The sequence below is a fragment of the Anarhichas minor genome, unplaced genomic scaffold (genome assembly GCF_050575085.1).
Source record: "Anarhichas minor isolate MPS153535 unplaced genomic scaffold, ASM5057508v1 ptg000018l, whole genome shotgun sequence".
Taxonomy (NCBI): domain Eukaryota; kingdom Metazoa; phylum Chordata; class Actinopteri; order Perciformes; family Anarhichadidae; genus Anarhichas; species Anarhichas minor.
In genome coordinates, this window is record NW_027466464.1 from 2,937,501 (window position 1) to 2,946,868 (window position 9,368).

General features: G+C 43.3%; 1 non-coding gene and 1 pseudogene across 1 annotated transcript; both read right to left on the bottom strand.

Moving 5' to 3' along the window:
- Positions 1-5,122: 5,122 nt before the first annotated feature.
- Positions 5,123-5,241, bottom strand: LOC142954152 (5S ribosomal RNA; annotated as a pseudogene).
- A 254-nt stretch (positions 5,242-5,495) lies between these two features.
- On the bottom strand, positions 5,496-5,614 carry LOC142953879 (5S ribosomal RNA). The gene has a single exon (XR_012955476.1). It is a non-coding gene; the product is annotated as a 5S ribosomal RNA (ribosomal RNA).
- Between the last annotated feature and the right edge of the window lie 3,754 nt (positions 5,615-9,368).

Sequence of the window (9,368 nt, forward strand, 5' to 3'; positions counted from 1 at the left end):
GCCTGCCTTTGCGGAGGAAGAAAGGAGAATTCAGAAAAGATAACCGCATCAAATGTCCCTTGTGTTGTATGTCAGGTCTGAGGTGGGGCAGAAACTTGTCCCAAGCCTCCAGCATTTCGCGAAAGAGCCCGGGCCAGTCTCCTGAAACATTTCTGGGAGAGAGGGCGTACAAGTTGTACACGCCTCCCTCACCGTAGTCTGCCAGGAGTCCAGCCAAGGCATCTTTCCACGGGTGCTGCCTCTTCTGATCCAAAAAACGTCCTATCCGTTTTACCCGAAGTGCATCTCTTTTGGCACTTATGTCAATCAAATCTAAGCCCCCCTCCCTCTTCTTAGCGATTAACGTCCTACGAGCGATCATATTACCCTTCCCTTTCCACAAAAACAGGGATATGATGCTATTCAAAGCATTCAAAGCCCAGTCCGGCAGCTCACAGGACCCCAAAATATGATTGATTTTGGACAGAACCAGGGCGTTGGATACAATTACCTTTCCTCTTATGGTCAGCCCGCGTGCTTGCCATAAATTACAGATATTTTTTACTTTTTTTATTACACACGACCAATTTCTATCCCTAGTTTTTACACTATCTTTCCCTATCCATACACCCAGTATCTTCCTCTCTTCAGTCACAATATTAAAACCCCATTTCGCTGTGTCGATTTTATTTTCCGAAAACACCATTAGTTCAGATTTCGACACATTTACTTTGGCCCCAGATGCACACTCGTACTTGTTTACTTTGTCCATCACTCTCTCTAAGTAAGAGCTATTTTTTAAAAACACATTTATGTCGTCCGCATACTGTATTATTTTTACTTCATTCTTTCTCTCAGTTTCAACACCCACAATCTCAGCATCCGTGGTGATGCTGAGTGCTAGTGGCTCTGCCACTAGGCTATATAACATTGCCGACAGGGGGCACCCCTGTCTAATTGATCTTTCCAAATTTACCCATTCAGTTAAGTACCCGTTTATTTTTATCCTACTCTTAGCCTGTTTGTACATAAGTTTAATCCAGTTTATAAAATTATCCCCAAACCCAAATCTATGTAATACCTCCCACAAAAAACTATGCTCCACCCGGTCAAATGCTTTTTCTAAATCAATCCCTAACAAAATCCCACCCTCTTTATTTATTTTATTTACTAGGTTTTTTACTGCTATTATGTTATCGTTTATATCCCTACCCGGTATACTATACACCTGTGTTGTTGACACAATTTTATTTAACACCCCTTTCAGCCTGCTGGCCAGGACTTTAGCTAGGACTTTGTAGTCCAGGTTCAACAGGCTGATCGGTCTATAGTTCCCCAGACTCTCCTTTGCCCCTTTTTTTTTAAAAATCAGGGTGATTACTCCCTCCGAAAAGTGATCGGAGACTGCATCCTTCCCGGCCATGTCCTCAAAGACTTGTAATAAGATTGGAGAGAGTAGCTCCGAAAAACCCGCATAGAACTCCGCTGTGAGTCCGTCCGCACCTGGGCTCTTGTTGTTTTTCAGGCTTTTTATTGCCACTATGATCTCTTGCTCAGTGAGTGGGAGCTCACACGCTTGCTTCTCAGCAACGCTAATCTGTTTTTTAATTTGGCTGGTCATAATTTCGATCTGCACCTTCCCAGGGTTCTGTTTTTTGTACAAAGTGCTATAAAAACCATGCGCCACAGTTAACAATTCACTGCTCCCACTCACCAGCTTACCATCCTCTCTTTTCAGTTCCGCAATATGCTGGTTTTCCTGAGCCACTCTCTCCAGCCCCAGGAAGAATGCAGTGCTCCTCTCACCCTCCAGTAAGTATTGTGCGCGGCTCCTAATTGCAGCACCTTTGCACCGCTTTGTTTCAAAACCTGCTAACATATTTTTTAAAACCTCATAGTTTTCACTACCGTGCATCTTATTCTTTTCCATTTCTCCAATTTCAATATTTAACAGTGCATTCGTACTGTTCTCTTCACGTTTTTCCTCCCCTCTTTTTTCCCTACTGTATCTTATAGTACATTTTTTCATTTTTATTTTTATATCCTCCCAATATATCAGTTTATCCTCCACAACCTGGATATCCTGTGCACACTGTTTTATAATTTTTGTCATTTTATTCCGATATATTTTATCCTCTAAAAGGCTGTTGTTCAGGCACCAAGTTCCCCTGCCTTTCTTCCCCTTTACAGTCCCCAAGTTCACTTCCAGCAACGCATGATCGCTCCATGCGTTGAAGGTGTATTTTATATTTTCCACCTCCTTAATCATCCCTGCAGCTGCCAGGATCAAGTCTATTCGGGACTGTTTCAGTACCCCCAAGACCACCTGCCGCCGCGAATAGGCTCTTACACCGGGATTAAAAACGCGCCAAACATCTACTAAGTTCTTCAGAGTCATTAGTTCTTTCAGAGCATTTCTGCTCGTGTCGCACCTGAATTTATCGTGTGAGTTGTCACTGCTGGTGAGCGTGATGTTGAAATCTCCCAGCACCACAGTTTTATTTGTCACCCACTTATTCAGAACCCCCTCCTCTCCTCCTCAATGTTTGGCGCGTGTATATTAAAAACCCTTATCAGCTCGGTTTTGTAGAGCACTTCAATGCCAATGCACCTTCCATCAGGTGCGTTGTAAATAGCCTTGTGAAATCCTTTTAGCCTCGCACTCATTAATACTGCCACCCCGCGCGCTCTCCCAGTTCTCACCTGGGAGTATATCTCCCCTCTCCACAGTTTTTTAACTCTCTTAAGCACTTCCGTGTCCCAGCCAGTTTCTTGCAAACATACAATGTCTGAGGACTTACATTTTGCTAGCACTGCCTCTATTTTGTCCTGGCTCCTGCACCCATTAACATTAAGCGAGACTAGAGAGAGGGAGGATAGCGCCATGAGAGCAGTCACGCAAGTGCAGACAGGGAATATTTTAGCCCACATCAATATTTGCCCCTATATAATCCCTTCGGCCTTCTACTTGCGTTTTTAGCAGCCGCACTGGGCCTCCTCAGCGTGGTCTTTTCCGGTTGATATTCGTCATCCGAGCCCGAAGGTGGCTCTGCAGGCGGTGAGGGGGAGCCCCCCCCTCCTCTTCTGCTCGTGCTGACCGTCTCCAGAGGAACTCCGTGCTCCCTTATTACTGCCATCCTCTCTCGGGTCATGGCCGCCGAGCCCGCCACCCTCGACACTCGCTTGCCCTTTGCCGTGGTGCCCAGTCTCTGGCTCTCCTCCATCGCCGTCAGGACCCGGTTGTTCGGCCGCGATGCGGACTGCAGCCGGCCCCTCTGCTTCGTCTGCGTCGTTGTTGTCGTCAGTGCTTCCAGCATCATTGTCTGCACGGCTGCGGCCACTGGCTCCAGCACTGCTCCTCCTGCGCCCATCTCCGTCACGCCTGCCTCGACACTCTCCCGGTTTGGCATCGCTGTCGTCGCCGCCGTCCTCTCCACTCCTTCAGTCTCCTCCACCAGGTCTGCCCCTGACCTCGCCACCGTCCCTGGCTCCACGGCTGCTCTGCCCACCTGCCCAGGTGTCAGCCCGGTACTAGGGCCCATCAGCTCCCCTCCTGTCAGCAGGTCTATCTCCGGCATCGGCTGTACGTTGCAGCTGGTCCCCGCCTCCTCCTCATCCATCTGTGCCTGCTCCTCGTCTTCTCCCCCGGGGCCGGAGGAATCTGCAGAGCTGTTCAGGTCAATCAGCTCCTCCTCCTCCGTCCCCTTTGCCTCCTCCGTCACCAGCTCCCCCACACACATACAGAGTTCAGGTATTTTGTTACATCGTTTGCATTTCTTCCCCTTTGATGCACACTCTCTGGCAATGTGCCCTTGTTCGCCACACTTGTGGCACCGAAACTCCGGGCATTCTCTTAGAATGTGGCCCGGCTGCATGCAGCCCCTGCATATCTTAGCCTGCCCATCATGCAGTACCCTGAAATACTCTGATCCCACTGCAGTCTCGAATTTTGTGGAATAGGGCAGGGACTGCACGCGCTCTGTAAACCTCACTCTCAGGTATCTAGTACCGTCCGTCACACGTGAGCCGGGCCACACTCTCCTCCGTATGGCAGAAATTGCCGTTACCCCCCAGCTGGCCAATTTAGCCAGGATACTTTCGTCCGTTATATAAAAAGGCAAGTTCAGGAAAGACACCACCAGCTCATTGTTCATCAGTTCGCTTGCATGTACCCTGCGTGTCTCCCACCCTGAAGCCCTCCATTAATTTGTCTTTTGCCGCAAAATCAGCCATAGTCAGTTCGTACTTCCTTGGTGAGACAGCTCTGCACGCCATTAGAGCCCCGCACTGTTTCTGGATCTGTGTGATCAGACCCATAGCAGTCATATTGTCTCCTCCCTCCAGCTCCACATTTACTGTCAGTCTCTTTAAATCACTCGTACTCCTCACCTTCTCCGCAGCTTTCCTTGCTGCATTTTCCTGCTCGTTCCTCACAGCAACCACCAGGTTATTCACCACAGCTTCAGCCGGGGCCTCTCTTCTCTCTATCGCCCGTGTGGGCATCTCTTTACTCGTAGTCGGTAATCCAATCCGTGTCACGCCATCTTTCGCCATCGGTAAGGGGGTATCCGTTTGGGTTGTCATTAGGCCATGCAGGGTCGTACCGTCTTTGTCAATCATACCAGGGGTGTCCGTGTTCATCGTCGTTGTTCCATGCAGGGTTTGGTACACAGGTGAGGCAATCATCATGGGGGGAGGGGGAAAAAAAAAACGCTCTTCTACAAACAATTGTAAAAAGAGGGAAAACCACGCCAAAACGACGGAATTAGACACTTCCCCCCGAACAGTGAAACACTGTCGGGGGTACTGGAACGAACAAATCAAACAATTGACAAAAAAAACACTCAGGGCATGTAAGAAAACGAGTAAAGTAGAGAGAAAAGCCGGAGCAGAAAAACAAGTATGCCTCGTCTGAGGAACACCTGGAGCTGTGTGACCCACAATGCACTCTGGCTCTAGGAAGAGATCAGAGAGGCGTGGCCGTAAGCAAGTTTGTCTCCAACACATAGTTCTTTAAAATCTACAACAGTAGGTCAATTTTAAAACGTTAACGAAACTAAACCAGTTCATTAATTAACATTCCAATAATAAGAAAATATTGATATATTGATTGATTCTGTTTCCCTTTTTACCGTTACCCACATCTTTGTATTCCCTGGTATTCCCAGGCGGCCTCCCATCCAAGTACTAACCAGGCCCGACTCTGCTTAGCTTCCGAGATCGGACTAGATCGGGCGCGAACAGAGAGGTATGGCCGTAAGCAAGTTTGTCTCCAACACATAGTTCTTTAAAACATACAACAGTAGGTCAATTTTAAAACATTAACGAAACTAAACCAGTTCATTAATTAACATTCCAATAATAAGAAAATATTGATATATTGATTGATTCTGTTTCCCTTTTTACCGTTACCCACATCTTTGTATGCATCTCTTCTTCAATCTTGCCTTTTTCTCACATATTTCTCAAGTGAAAAAGCAGCAGTGTCCTCTGCCTTTTGGAGAGAGAAGTGAAAAAACTTACAGCACCTGTTATTCCCAGGCGGTCTCCCATCCAAGTACTAACCAGGCCCGACTCTGCTTAGCTTCCGAGATCGGAAGAGATCGGGCGCTAACAGAGAGGTATGGCCGTAAGCAAGTTTGTCTCCAACACATAGTTCTTTAAAACCTACAACAGTAGGTCAATTTTAAAATGTTAACGAACCTAAACCAGTTCATTGATTAATATTCCAATAATAAGAAAATATTGATATATTGATTGATTCTGTTTCCCTTTTTACCGTTACCCACATCTTTGTATTCCCTGGTATTCCCAGGCGGCCTCCCATCCAAGTACTAACCAGGCCCGACTCTGCTTAGCTTCCGAGATCGGACGTGATCGGGCGCAAATTTTTTTTCTCGTTTTTATTATCAAAAATACAACATGTTAAATTGTTGCACACATTCAAACATAAACTCTTTTTTTTTACAAAACAGCCATTGGCTATTTAACAAATAATGGTAAAAAATAAACCCTCAAAACAAAGTTCTAAATTAGATTTCAGTTCCAGTAGTAGTAACCAAAAGTACCAGTAGCAGTAACTAAAAGTACCAGTAGCAGTAACAAAAAGTACCAGAAGTAGTAACCAAAAGTACCAGTAGTAGTAACCAAAAGTACCAGTAGTAGTAACTAAAAGTACCAGTAGCAGTAACAAAAAGTACCAGTAGTAGTAACCAAAAGTACCAGTAGCAGTTACTAAAAATACCAGTAGCAGTAACTAAAAGTACCTGTAGCAGTAACTAAAAGTACCAGTAGCAGTAACTAAAAGTACCAGTAGTAGTAACTAAAAGTACCAGTAGTAGTAACCAAAAAGACCAGTAGCAGTAACTAAAAGTACCAGCAGCAGTAACTAAACGTAACAGTAGCACTAACCAAAAGTACCAGTCATAGTAACTAAAAATACCAGTTGCAGTAACTAAAAGTACCAGTAGTCGTAATCAAAAGTACCAGTAGTAGTAACTAAAAGTACCAGTAGCAGTAACTAAACGTACCAGTAGCACTAACCAAAAGTACCAGTCGTAGTAACTAAAAATACCAGTAGCAGTAACTAAAAGTACCAGTAGCAGTAACTAAAAGTACCAGCAGCAGTAACTAAAAGTACCAGTCGTAGTAACTAAAAGTACCAGTAGTAGTAACCAAAAAGACCAGTAGCAGTAACTAAAAGTACCAGCAGCAGTAACTAAACGTAACAGTAGCACTAACCAAAAGTACCAGTCATAGTAACTAAAAATACCAGTTGCAGTAACTAAAAGTACCAGTAGTCGTAATCAAAAGTACCAGTAGTAGTAACTAAAAGTACCAGTAGCAGTAACTAAACGTACCAGTAGCACTAACCAAAAGTACCAGTCGTAGTAACTAAAAATACCAGTAGCAGTAACTAAAAGTACCAGTAGCAGTAACTAAAAGTACCAGCAGCAGTAACTAAAAGTACCAGTCGTAGTAACTAAAAGTAGCAGTAGCAGTAACTAAAAGTACCAGCAGCAGTAACTAAAAGTACCAGTAGCAGTAACTAAAAGTACCAGCAGCAGTAACTAAAAGTACCAGTAGTAGTAACTCAACGCACCAGCAGCAGTAACTAAAAGTATCAGTGGTAGTAACTAAAAGTACCAGTAGCAGTAACTAAAAGTACCAGGAGTAGTACCCAAAAGTACCAGTTGTAGTAACCAAAAGTACCAGCAGCAGTAACTAACAGTACCAGTAGTAGTAACTAAAAGTACCAGTAGCAGTAACTAAAAGTACCAGCAGCAGTAACTAAAAGTACCAGTGGTAGTAACCAAAAGTACCAGTAGCAGTAACTAAAAGTACCAGTAGCAGTAACTAAAAGTACCAGCAGCAGTAACTAAAAGTACCAGTAGTAGTAGTATCCAAAAATACCAGTAGTAGTAACCAAAAGTACCAGTAGCAGTAACTAAAAGTACCAGTAGCAGTAACCAAAAGTACCAGTAGTAGTAACTAAAAGTACCAGTAGTAGTAACTAAAAGTACCAGTAGTAGTAACCAAAAAGACCAGTAGCAGTAACTAAAAGTACCAGCAGCAGTAACTAAACGTAACAGTAGCACTAACCAAAAGTACCAGCAGCAGTAACTAAAAGTACCAGCAGCAGTAACTAAAAGTACCAGTAGCAGTAACTAAAAGTACCAGCAGCAGTAACTAAAAGTACCAGTAGTAGTAACTCAACGCACCAGCAGCAGTAACTAAAAGTACCAGTAGTAGTAACTAAAAGTACCAGTAGCAGTAACTAAAAGTACCAGTAGCAGTAACTAAAAGTACCAGCAGCAGTAACTAAAAGTACCAGTAGTAGTAGTATCCAAAAATACCAGTAGTAGTATCCAAAAGTACCAGTAGCAGTAACTAAAAGTACCAGTAGCAGTAAATAAAAGTACCAGTAGTAGTAACCAAAAATACCAGTAGTAGTAACCAAAAGTACCAGTAGCAGTAACTAAAAGTACCAGCAGCAGTAACTAAAAGTACCAGTAGCAGTAACTAAAAGTACCAGCAGCAGTAACTAAAAGTACCAGTGGTAGTAACCAAAAGTACCAGTAGCAGTAACTAAAAGTACCAGCAGCAGTAACTAAAAGTACCAGTAGTAGTAACCAAAAATACCAGTAGTAGCAACCAAAAGTACCAGTAGCAGTAACTAAAAGTACCAGTATAAACATAAACTATTGAACTATTGTCTTAATATTTTGCCAGTTCCGGCTTTGAGACAGAAGTATAAGATTTGTCCCGCCATGGTTATGTCACCCTCCTGTATAGACCTGTTTCCCAGCTCAGACAGAAACGTCACTTTACATTGTCGCAGTGTTGGTTTCACTTTTTTAAAACTAAAAGTACCAGTCGTAACTAAAAGCACCAGTAGTAGTAACCAAAAGTACCAGTAGCAGTAACTAAAAGTACCAGTAACTAAAAGTACCAGCAGCAGTAACTAAAAGTACCAGTAGCAGTAACTAAAAGTACCAGTAACTAAAAGTATCAGCAGCAGTAACTAAAAGTACCAGTAGCAGTAACTAAAAGTACCAGTAGTAGTAACCAAAAGTACCAGTAGTAGTAACTGAAAGTACCAGCAGCAGTAACCAAAAGTACCAGTAGCAGTAACTAAAAGTACCGTCAGCAGTAACTAAAAGTACCAGTAGCAGTAACTAAAAGTAACAATAGCAGTAACTAAAAGTACCAGTAGCAGTAACTAAAAGCACCAGTAGTAGTAACCAAAAGTACAAGTAGCAGTAACTAAAAGTAGCAGTAACTAAAAGTACCAGCAGCAGTAACTAAAAGTACCAGTAGCAGTAACTAAAAGTACCAGTAGTAGTAACCAAAAGTACCAGTAGTAGTAACTAAAAGTACCAGCAGCAGTAACTAAAAGTACCAGTAGTAGTAACCAAAAGTACCAGTGGCAGTAACTGAAAGTACCAGCAGCAGTAACCAAAAGTACCAGCAGCAGTAACTAAAAGTACCAGTAGCAGTAACTAAAAGTACCAGCAGCAGTAACTAAAAGTACCAGTAGTAGTAGTATCCAAAAATACCAGTAGTAGTAACCAAAAGTACCAGTAGCAGTAACTAAAAGTACCAGTAGCAGTAACCAAAAGTACCAGTAGTAGTAACTAAAAGTACCAGTAGTAGTAACTAAAAGTACCAGTAGTAGTAACCAAAAATACCAGTAGCAGTAACTAAAAGTACCAGCAGCAGTAACTAAACGTAACAGTAGCACTAACCAAAAGTACCAGCAGCAGTAACTAAAAGTACCAGCAGCAGTAACTAAAAGTACCAGTAGCAGTAACTAAAAGTACCAGCAGCAGTAACTAAAAGTACCAGTAGTAGTAACTCAACGCACCAGCAGCAGTAACTAAAAGTAC